The sequence below is a fragment of the Muntiacus reevesi genome, chromosome 18 (genome assembly GCF_963930625.1).
Source record: "Muntiacus reevesi chromosome 18, mMunRee1.1, whole genome shotgun sequence".
Lineage (NCBI taxonomy): Eukaryota > Metazoa > Chordata > Mammalia > Artiodactyla > Cervidae > Muntiacus > Muntiacus reevesi.
The window spans coordinates 57299611-57309875 of record NC_089266.1 but is presented as its reverse complement, the minus strand read 5'-3'; positions in this window follow the sequence as shown (position 1 = coordinate 57309875).

Below are 10265 nucleotides of genomic sequence, written 5' to 3'. Positions count from 1 at the left end.
ACATTTGCAGACAGGTAAACTGTATTTATTCAGACAATAACATTTCTCAGGTCAGATGGCTAGTGAGGAGAAGAACTAGTATTTATCCCCAGTCTCTCTGATGTTGAAGCTTGTATTGTTAGCCCCGTCCCATGTCTGCTCTGCAATCCATACATTTAGACATCCATTGATTCACTCAGCAGATAACAGATAGCCCACCACTGGGGATTGTTAGAAACTGCAGAGAACACGAAGAAAATAACATTTCTGCATTCTGCTATCAGGAATCATGCCATTCAGCAAATAAGTATAATATAAGACAGAAAAAGAAAATAGTAAAACAGCACAACACTGAAAATGTGTTGTCAAAGTTACCAGGAACCCCAGATTTCCCAGGTGGAAGACTAGGCCTTTTAGATACGTTGCCTCATTAAAAATACTCAGAGAAAGGCAAACTGAAACTGCAATTTAATATTTCCACACAACAAAGAGATTGGCAAGTTTTAAATTCTACTTCTTGTGTGTCATAGATATAGAATAAAATGAGTATTGTAGAATCAATTTTCCATAATCTAGAGAAATTGAAGGGGTACAATTCAGGATGCAACAATTCCTTTTCCAGGATACTCTTGAGAGATACACTTGAAAAACGCTATTGGGTGAGATATACAAGTATGTTCATAGAAGTATTGTTTGTAATAAGCCTAAATTAGATACCATAATAATTGAGTTTATAAATACAAAAAGTGTGATGAACCCATGCACTGGGACACAAACATAGTATTAAAATAAATTGTCTTTAACTAATGCCTTTAACCAGTGCATTTCACGAACAGCATTAAGTGAAAGCAGCAGATCACAGAATAAACCAGAATTATTTCAGTTATATAAAATGTTAAAAGAGGGAAAAATCAACCTATTTTTAAGGATATATACATACATGGTAAAACTGGTTCTCACAAAGGCCAGGCCAGTGATGATCTCTATGAGGAAGGCAGAATGATGTGCATATGTATGCTAAGCTGCTTCAGTCATGTCCACCTCTTTGTGACTCTATGGACCATACCCCTCCAGGCTCCTCTGTCCATGGGACTCTCCAGGCAAGAATACTGGAGTGGGTTGCCATGCCCTCCTCTGGGGAATCTTCCCAACCCAGGGATCAAACTCATGCCTTTTATATCTTCTGCATTGGCTTTGGCAGGAATGTTCTTTACCACCAGTACCACCTAGGAATACCAGAATGATATGCACAGAGAATTTATCTGTAATGGGAATATACTCTGTCATAGGTGTTAGATACTTGAATGATTTCTAATTAGTCTCTATGTTTTACTACTCTTTTATATTGTCTGCATTTTTAAATATTCTACATAGAAGAGAATTTTCAAATATACACAGTTTTTTATAAGGCAGAGCTATGAAAGTGTTTGTAATGAAATTATTATATATGTTAGCATCAGAAAAAAGGCTTTGACATTAGAGAGAAAGGTAGAAAATGTACATAGGCAAAATTACTCTATAAGTGCTACTGTTAAGTCACTTTGGTCATATCTGACTCTGTGTGGCCCCATAGACGGCAGCCCACCAGGCTTCCCCGTCCCTGGGATTCTCCAGGCAAGAACACTGGAGTGGGTTGCCATTTCCTTCTCCAATGCATGAAAGTGAAACATGAAAGCAAAGTCGCTCAGTTGCATCCAACTCTTAGTGACCCCATGGACCGCAGCCTACCAGGCTCCTCCACCCATGGAATTTTCCAGGCAAGAGTACTGGAGTGGGGTGCTATTGCCTTCTCAGACTGTATAACTACTACTACTTAATTTATGGTTATCATAAAATACAGAATGAATAATCAGGATCAATGTGGAAATGAAACCTCTAAATAATCACTATGTATGTTTTTAGGAACTCAGTGGAGAAACAGCACATGCATGAACATGAGCTGTTGTGAACAATAATTCCTGGAGATGTCTGTGGGTAGGCTGAAGCAAGATACTAAAATCAACAAAATGAAACATTTTTGCAATAATATCTGCCTGCTGTAGAAAGTTCTAAAAATGTGCCTGTGAGGAAGAAATATCTACTTAACAAAGACAGTGAAAGATGTGAAAGTGAGTCCATCTGAATATCATAAACCCTAAAATGTGTCAACAATCTAAAAGCATATGTTATGTCGATATTTGTTACATAAAAGTAATATTTATTACATACAATTTACATAATATCATGAGAACAAATGAGGCAAATATTATGGTGCAGAGAGTGCAGGCCTTCTGAGAAAAAAATCCACAATAGAGCCAATAGAGGAAAACCAAGTGTGTTCAGACATTTACAGCTTAAATATAGAAATGGTGCAAGATATATATTGTTCTAGCAGGAACCAAAATTCCTAAGTTTCCATAGCTGCAACAGACTAAGGACTGACTCAAATATCTTAAACACTTTCAAGGGTCAGAGAAAAAGCAGTGGCAAAAAATGTAATTAACTGAAAAGAGACCACATCACAGGCAGGCACTCAGAATCAAATTTTTAAAATGAGTGATACAGATATGCCTCCAGAACTCAGCCTTCAGAATATGATCCAGGTCACTAGACTGTGACTTTTGATGGCTGGTTGCCTTGGATGAGTATAGAAATGGCATAACATGATGTGAATCTTGGTCTTTGTCCTTGTCAGTCAGCGCTCTTTCAATTATCCTTGCATGTTACCCCCTTTTTAATGTTATATCATGAATTGAGTGTTGAAAAGTTGGAGAAAATAGAGTGATTTCTATTGTCTATCTTTGAATGTAGAGGAATTTAGACTTTCATTTTTAAAGTATTATCAACACATTTCAAAGGCACACAAACCTAAATTAATATACAGGTTTGGATTTTAAAATCTCATGAAATAAATGAGATTATTGTATTCAGCACATTTTTGACATTTTAATGAAGCATATTAACCAAAATTATGTTTCAAAGTCATTATACTAAGTTATTATTCTCTGTGACACTGGAACATTATTGGATCTGAAGGAAAAACTCCTAAAAAAATTATGTTATGGTAATATTATCAATAATGACATAATTATTGTGACACTAATGACAATATGAGGGACTTCATCCTAAATTACCACTATATGCTCCAACAAGTCGAGTGTAAATAAGAAGCCATGACCAATTCATGAGCAATTATCTGTTTAATTTTTTGCATTATAGTTTGCAGTAAAAAATGACAATATCGAGACTCATATTTTACTTGACAAGAGGAAAGCTGAACTTTCCCTGTTACTCGTAACTGAAACTACCCATGCCAGGACATTTGAATTTCCCATTCTCCCAACATTTTGTTAATGCAATGAGATTGTTAAAGCATTCTAATAATGGACCCCTTTATTATTACGGAACTGATCACCTGAAGCTGGTGGATTCAGTGACTCAGTCTTCTACAACTACTCACTCAACCACGTAATATAGCTGGTCTCATTTCTAAGAATAGTCTCCACTAAAATCTAAGGTAGGACTCCCCTGGGGATCCAGTGATTAAGAATCTGCTGCCATTGCAGGAGACATGGGTTCAATCCCTGGTTGAAGAAGATCCCACATGCTGCTGTGGAATAACTAAGCCTTTATGCACTAAAGCCTATGAACTGCCACTAATGAAGCCTGCACACCTAGAACCCATGCTCTGCATCAAGAGAAGACCCCAAAATGGGAAGCCAAAGTAGCACAAGGAAGAGCAGCCCCCACCCACCACAACCAGACAAAGTCTGTGGGCAGCCACAAAGACTCAGGTTAAATAAATAGATACAATTTTAGCAACAACAAAGTTAATACAATCTGAAGTAAAAGAAGCACTGTCTATTTCCTCACTTACCAGGTAAAGGGCTTTTGAAGTGTCATTTTTTATATCACAGTAAGTTCCTATTGGCAAATGAAAGTGAAAGACCAAAGAAATCAGCTGGGAAAGATTGGCTGGCCATGTCGCCAAAGAGTCTACCTTTCCTGAAAGTCATGCGCACAACTGATCTGGCTTAGACCCAACATTTCCAAAATTCTGGAATCAATCAAGTCCTGTATAATGATTTACACTAGCAAAATCTGCAAGACATGGAACGTTGAAAACAGTTCATGATAATTTTATATTATGGAAGAAAAATAGTCCCTAAATATTACCTAGCCCCCCAGAGCCTCTGTGAGCAGTATGAACAGCACTATGCATGTTACTTAAATGATGCATTTAAATTTAAATGCACTATATGGTTTGCTATGTTTAGTCATTCAGGCGTCTGACCCATTGGACTCACTCTGCAACCCACTGGACCACCATTGGCCCACCAGAAACTCCATTTCTGTCCATGGGATTCTCCAGGCAAGAATACTAGAGTGGGTAGCCATTCTCTTCTCCAAGGGATCTTCCTGACCCAGTGATTGAACCTGGGTCTTCTGCACTGAAAGCAGATTTTTTACTGTCTGAGCCACCAGAGAAGTCCTCAATAGGATGTCATGCTCTCTAATATGTATGCTTATGCAGAAAAGTTATTCATCCTTTGTTGGACTTCTGCTTCCAAAAACTGAATCAAAGCCTTGTAATGACTAGTTTTCTATACTTGGTCAATCTCAGCTCTTAGTGTATATATATATGTATATATGTGTGTATATATATATATATATATATAGCCTCCTTTTAAAATATATAAGCAGTTCAAAAAATAAACACAAAATAGAGAATGGTAATAATGAATTCTTATATATCACTGCTGCTGCTGCTAAGTCGCTTCAGTCATGTCTGACTCTGTGCGACCCCATAGACAGCAGTCCACCAGGCTCCCCCATCCCTGGGATTCTCCAGGCAAGAACACTGGAGTGGGTTGCCATTTCCTTTTCCAATGCATGAAAGTGAAAACTGAAAGTGAAGTCGCTCAGTCGTGTCCGACTCTTAGCGACCCCATGGACCTCAGCCTACCAGGCTCCTCTGTCCATGGGATTCTCCAGGCAAGAGTGCTGGAGTGGGGTGCCATTGCCTTCTCCATTATATCACAACACATAAATAATTATCTATGTATATCTGATCTTGCTTGTCTATAATCCCCTCTACGCTCTTATTGCTTTTAATAGCCACAACAAACCTGTGGGTTAGAGTCCATCATTATCTCAGTTTTGTAAAGAAATTGATTCTTCCAAGGATTAAATAATTTGGCAGAGGTCACTTTTAAAGAGGGCTAGACTGAGAATAAAAAACATTTCTATCTTTTGCAGTGTCTTGTCTGCTTTTTTCTGCTCCATGAAAGTTGATTGAGCCCAGAGCCATGTGAATTGCCACATCAGTCACAGCATTGCCATAAAGTAGATGGCACACTTTAATTGGGTAATTCAAGGAAAGGTTGATAAAATGACTATTTACAAAGGATTAATGAAGTTTCAAGAGTCAATAAAATCAGGAGGAAGTGTCACTAACCCTAAGCTCAGACAGGGGAAGGAATAAGAGGTTACAGAAACTCAGATTCAGAAATGACTGTCTACGGAGTTGCTTGGTAAAAGTCCCTTCATTCAAAGAACACAGTCAACTTGAATGAGTCCAGAAAGAGTGGTCAGGGCTATCTCACACTGTCTTCCTTTATTTCTTCTCTTCTCAGATGGAAATTAAATCAAATGTCAGAAGTCAAGGTAGCCCATTGATATACTACACAGAGGTCAGATTCCCAAGGCACAGAACAGGGTGAAAATGGTGAATTTGAATTTGAAGGAGACAAAAGATGATGTCCAGCATAGGTGTCTATCCATAAGCAGAGAAGATATGTTGTATTAATTTGATATGACTCCATTATTATCAGAAATTTAGGAACCTTCATGAAGAATAAAGATGACACTTATCTTTCATTAAAAAGCTTGCATTGCTCATTACATTGGTAAGGGAGACGTACGTTTTTCAATTATTTCTAGAAGTCATTAAATTAAAATCTGAGTCAGCTTGTTTAAAACATGCTTGTATACAACACTTAAAATGAAAGTGAAGCTGCTCAGTCGTGTCCGACTCTTTGCAACCCCATGGACTGTAGCCTACCAGTCTCCTCCCTCCATGGGATTCTCCAGGCAAGAGTACTGGAGTGGGTTGCCATTTCCTTCTTCAGGGGATCTTCCCAACTCAGGGATCGAACTGGGGTCTCCCACATTCCAGGCAGACACTTTAATGTAGCATGTAATTACCAATAGGGTATGCAACACACTTTACATACTTAATGCTTGTTGTATGCATGTTGATATGGAATAGCCCGGTGAGGTCTGGAAGACCATTCTTATAATATTAGAGAAGAATAGAAGAAAAATATAACATCCCTGTTTCTTTCTGATTTCATTGGTTGACTAATGGCAGATGTTTATTACAGTGGCCCCACCCCAGCTGCACTTCAGAAGTCCTAGAGGAACTTGAAAACTATGAAAATGTTCAAAATCACCCTAGCCACACAAACTCAGAATCAACAGAGAGAGAGACTGGTGTGTATACTTATTAAAGCCTCGGAGGAGATTGTCAAACATAAATGGGGTGAAGAAGTCTCAGTTTGTCTTAAACCTCTTAATAATGAATACATGTTATATCTAAAAATTTGAATATGGAGTGAGGAAAGAGAAAGTCCGAGATGACTTTGCTGGAATATAATCTCTTTCAAGGTGGAGATCTGGGTGTCTTTTCTTTACTCATACATTCTGAATGTTTATAACATTGTTTGACATAATGCAGTGGGTACTGGATAATAAAATTGTAGAGTAAATGAAATGCTTTAATTTCCAAATTAGATAATTCACACAAATAATTTAGCATAATGGCTTCCAAATTATGGAAAAAGAACAATTTAATCTCTTTTATGCTTCTACTTAATTGATTACACATCTATCTGCTTTTACTAGCAAATTGTCCACACTTTCCCTTTTGGCATTTCTCAGTCTAGTGAAATATCCAAACACTAGGCAGAAAGAATGAATAATCATTTGGGAAGATAGCCCTTCCCAGTCAATGGAATGGATGTTGTTTGTCCATTTCTGGGTAATGTGCTTGCTGGCTCAAATTGTGCACTATCCACAGATTCTTTGTATCCAGTTCCTATATTGCATATTCTTATATCTAGCAAAGCTTTAAATATGCCACAGTGGTCAGGTCATGAAGAGTATCAACAATTCACTCAAAAGAGCCCTTCCTCATGAAAGGTTACGGTCCTGTGTAGTTCAGGCGTTCCTTTCCCATCTTCTTATCACTTGCCTGGTAAGTTCTTTACAAAACTAATTAGATCCTTCTTTCTTCTCATCTCTCCCCTCCCACCAAGAGCCTTCTTTGATATTTTTCAGATGCAAAAATAATTTTATATATCTACTTTTGAACATTACCTAACAACTCAGGTCTCTAACAATTATTTATTAAATGCTGATTACACATCTGATGTTAGAGATCCTAAGGAAATCTGTCCTGTCCATCACTGTTTTGAAAGATTTTAATCTGTGCTCAGTGTCCAAAAGATCACGGGTTCAATCCCTGGGTCAAGAAAATCCCCTGGAATAGGAAGTGGCAACCTACTCCAGTATTTTTGCCTGGAAAATTCCATGAACAGAGGAGTCTGATGGGCTCCTGATGGCTATAGTCCATGGAGTCACAAAGCATCGGACATGACTGAGCACACACGTTCCCCTTCCCGTCCGAAATATTCCATGAACTGTGTATTATATGATTATATTTATATGAGAGGTCCAGAAGAGGCAAATCTAGAAAGATAGAAAGTAGAATAGTAGTTACCAAGGGATATGGGAACATTGGCAGGGGGAGTGAATGGTGATGGTGGAGTTCTTTTCAGGGATAATGAAAATGTTCTAACATCAATTGTGATGATGGGTGCACAACTGTGAGTATGCTAAAATCCAGTGAATTTAAGTCATTTAATTGTATGGTATGTGAATTATATCTCAAGAATGGTGTTTTTTAAAAAAACTACTTCCCTGAGAAGTAAACTTGGAAACATTACAAAAACACATTGGCATATTAAAAGTTGTGAGGGATCCTACAGTGAAATACAAACAATTAAATTATGGTAAAACGTATTTGTCCATGGATAGACTATTTCTGTTTGTTTTGCCTTACCATACATACTAATATAGTAGGGCTTCCCTTCACACCAGAAAGAATCTGCCTACAATGCAGGAGACAACCCCTGGAGAAGGGAATGGCTACCCACTCCAGTTTTCTTGGCTGGAGAATCCCAGGGACAGAGTAGTCTGTTGGGCTACTGTCCAAGGGGTCACAAAGAGCTGGGCATGACTGAATGACTAATACACACATAACATCCACTAAAATCCTTAGGAGTTTTCCCCCAGTATTTTGCTAAACACTAGTTTGGGAAGTACTACACAGATATGACAAAAACTCATTTAATCTTATAATAGTTTTTTTATGAAATAAGTATTTCTATTTCTAAAGATAAAATCACTGAAACTTAGGGAGATTATTAAATGTGTCCAAAATATTACAGAGAGCAACAGGTGAAGTTAAGGTGTGAACCCAGATTATCATATACATCTATGTTATTGTTTAGTCGCTGATGTGATAGAATGTTAAATGGACATTAAAATATGATGCCTTTCTATATTTGTTGATGTGGAGAGAGAGTTACAATAAATTTTTGGGAGAAAGTAAACAATCATAATCTTATGTAGTATATATTTTGCAAAAGATATGTAGTTTAATGTGTAAAATGCCTGTGTGCCTTTGTGTATGTATATAAACACACACTATACAGGTGGTAGTGTTTCAGACTGATAAAAAGTATATTTTCAATTTATAAGTATATTCTAATTTTTTAACAGAATGCATGTATTAGTTGTAAACAAAAATGAGGATAAAAAATCCTCTTTTCCTATTTCCCACTCCCTTTTCATATTTCCTATAAGAGAAGAAGCATCTTGAAAATGTTTCTTAAGATAGAGATGTAGCTAGGAATCTCAAATATTCTTTTTAGAAAATGAGAATTTTAAATTCCTATCAAATATCTCAGAATGACCCTGGCTTTTATATTTTTGCTTTTAACCTTAAAATTCTGCTTCTTCCTCCATAGATATAATGAAATATAGAATATTTATTTTCTTTTTATAGTTAATACATTGTGGCAGTCCACAAAACACGAAGAAAATCAGAGTCAGGAAGACCATAAGAGAGAAACCAGCCAAGCCTCTTGACTTTAGAGTTTAGGGCAACAGAAGTGCAGAAAGATCGAATAATCTCTCCAAGCTCATACAGTTTACTGGGGAGAGTGAAAGTTAATCTTTACCTCTCACAACTCTCAGCCCAGCCCTCTTTCTGCTAAATGACAATATGTCCCACCAGAAAACCTAAATTGCCACATAGGCCCACACTAATTAAAAACACTCAAACTTCCTCTTTGCATGGGTAAAACCTGTCAGATGGCACCCAGCAGGTGTCTCAAGATCAAAGGCTTCAGAGCTACAAGAATGAATGCTTTTAGTTGTCCCTCTGTCCCAATAAACAAGAGAACAAATGTTTTCAATATTGGTTCTGTGGCAGAACATGCCATGGTAATGTAGTGTCACATTGTACCTGCCAAGGAGAGATTTCTGAACTCCTATTCCAATCTTGGCCAGTGGTTGATATACTTTAGAGCTGAGTTGCAAAATTTCCTTGCTCTAAGTTGTTGCCCTCATGAGATTCTCTGGCATGTAATTTTGTGATTGGTTTTGTTCTTCATCGGGAACTGCTGGGAGCTCAGGAAAGCTGATGAGTATAATGCCTAGGAGTTCAGGAATTTTCCTTTTCACATTTTAATAGTCAAATTTCAATTCAAAAAGCAGGAATACGATATCTAGTTAGTTGGTTAGCTAGACATAGATAGATGACAAATAGAGTGTTTTTAAAGCAACCTGACATTTTGGAACTGATCTGACATTCATATCTAAGCCTCAGTGTTATTACAAACTGATCTGATGCTTATAATTAAATCATGTTGTTATGCTGGACATAATCTCACAGAATATCTACTTCAAACAAAGTCTCTGTGCAACACAAAATATCTAGCATTTCCCTGCTATTAAATGAGAGATTACTACTTCTTTACTAAGGACAGCTTAATCTTTCCTTCTTTATGCACACTAATTTGCCTCTGCTTTCCAATAATGTCCTACTATACCACCAATGCAATGCTTCCCTGGTGGCTCAGAGGGTAAAGCATCTGCCTGCAATGCGGGAGACCAGGGTTCAATCCCTGGGTTGGGAAGATCCCCTGGAGAAGGCAATGGCACCCCACTCCAGTACT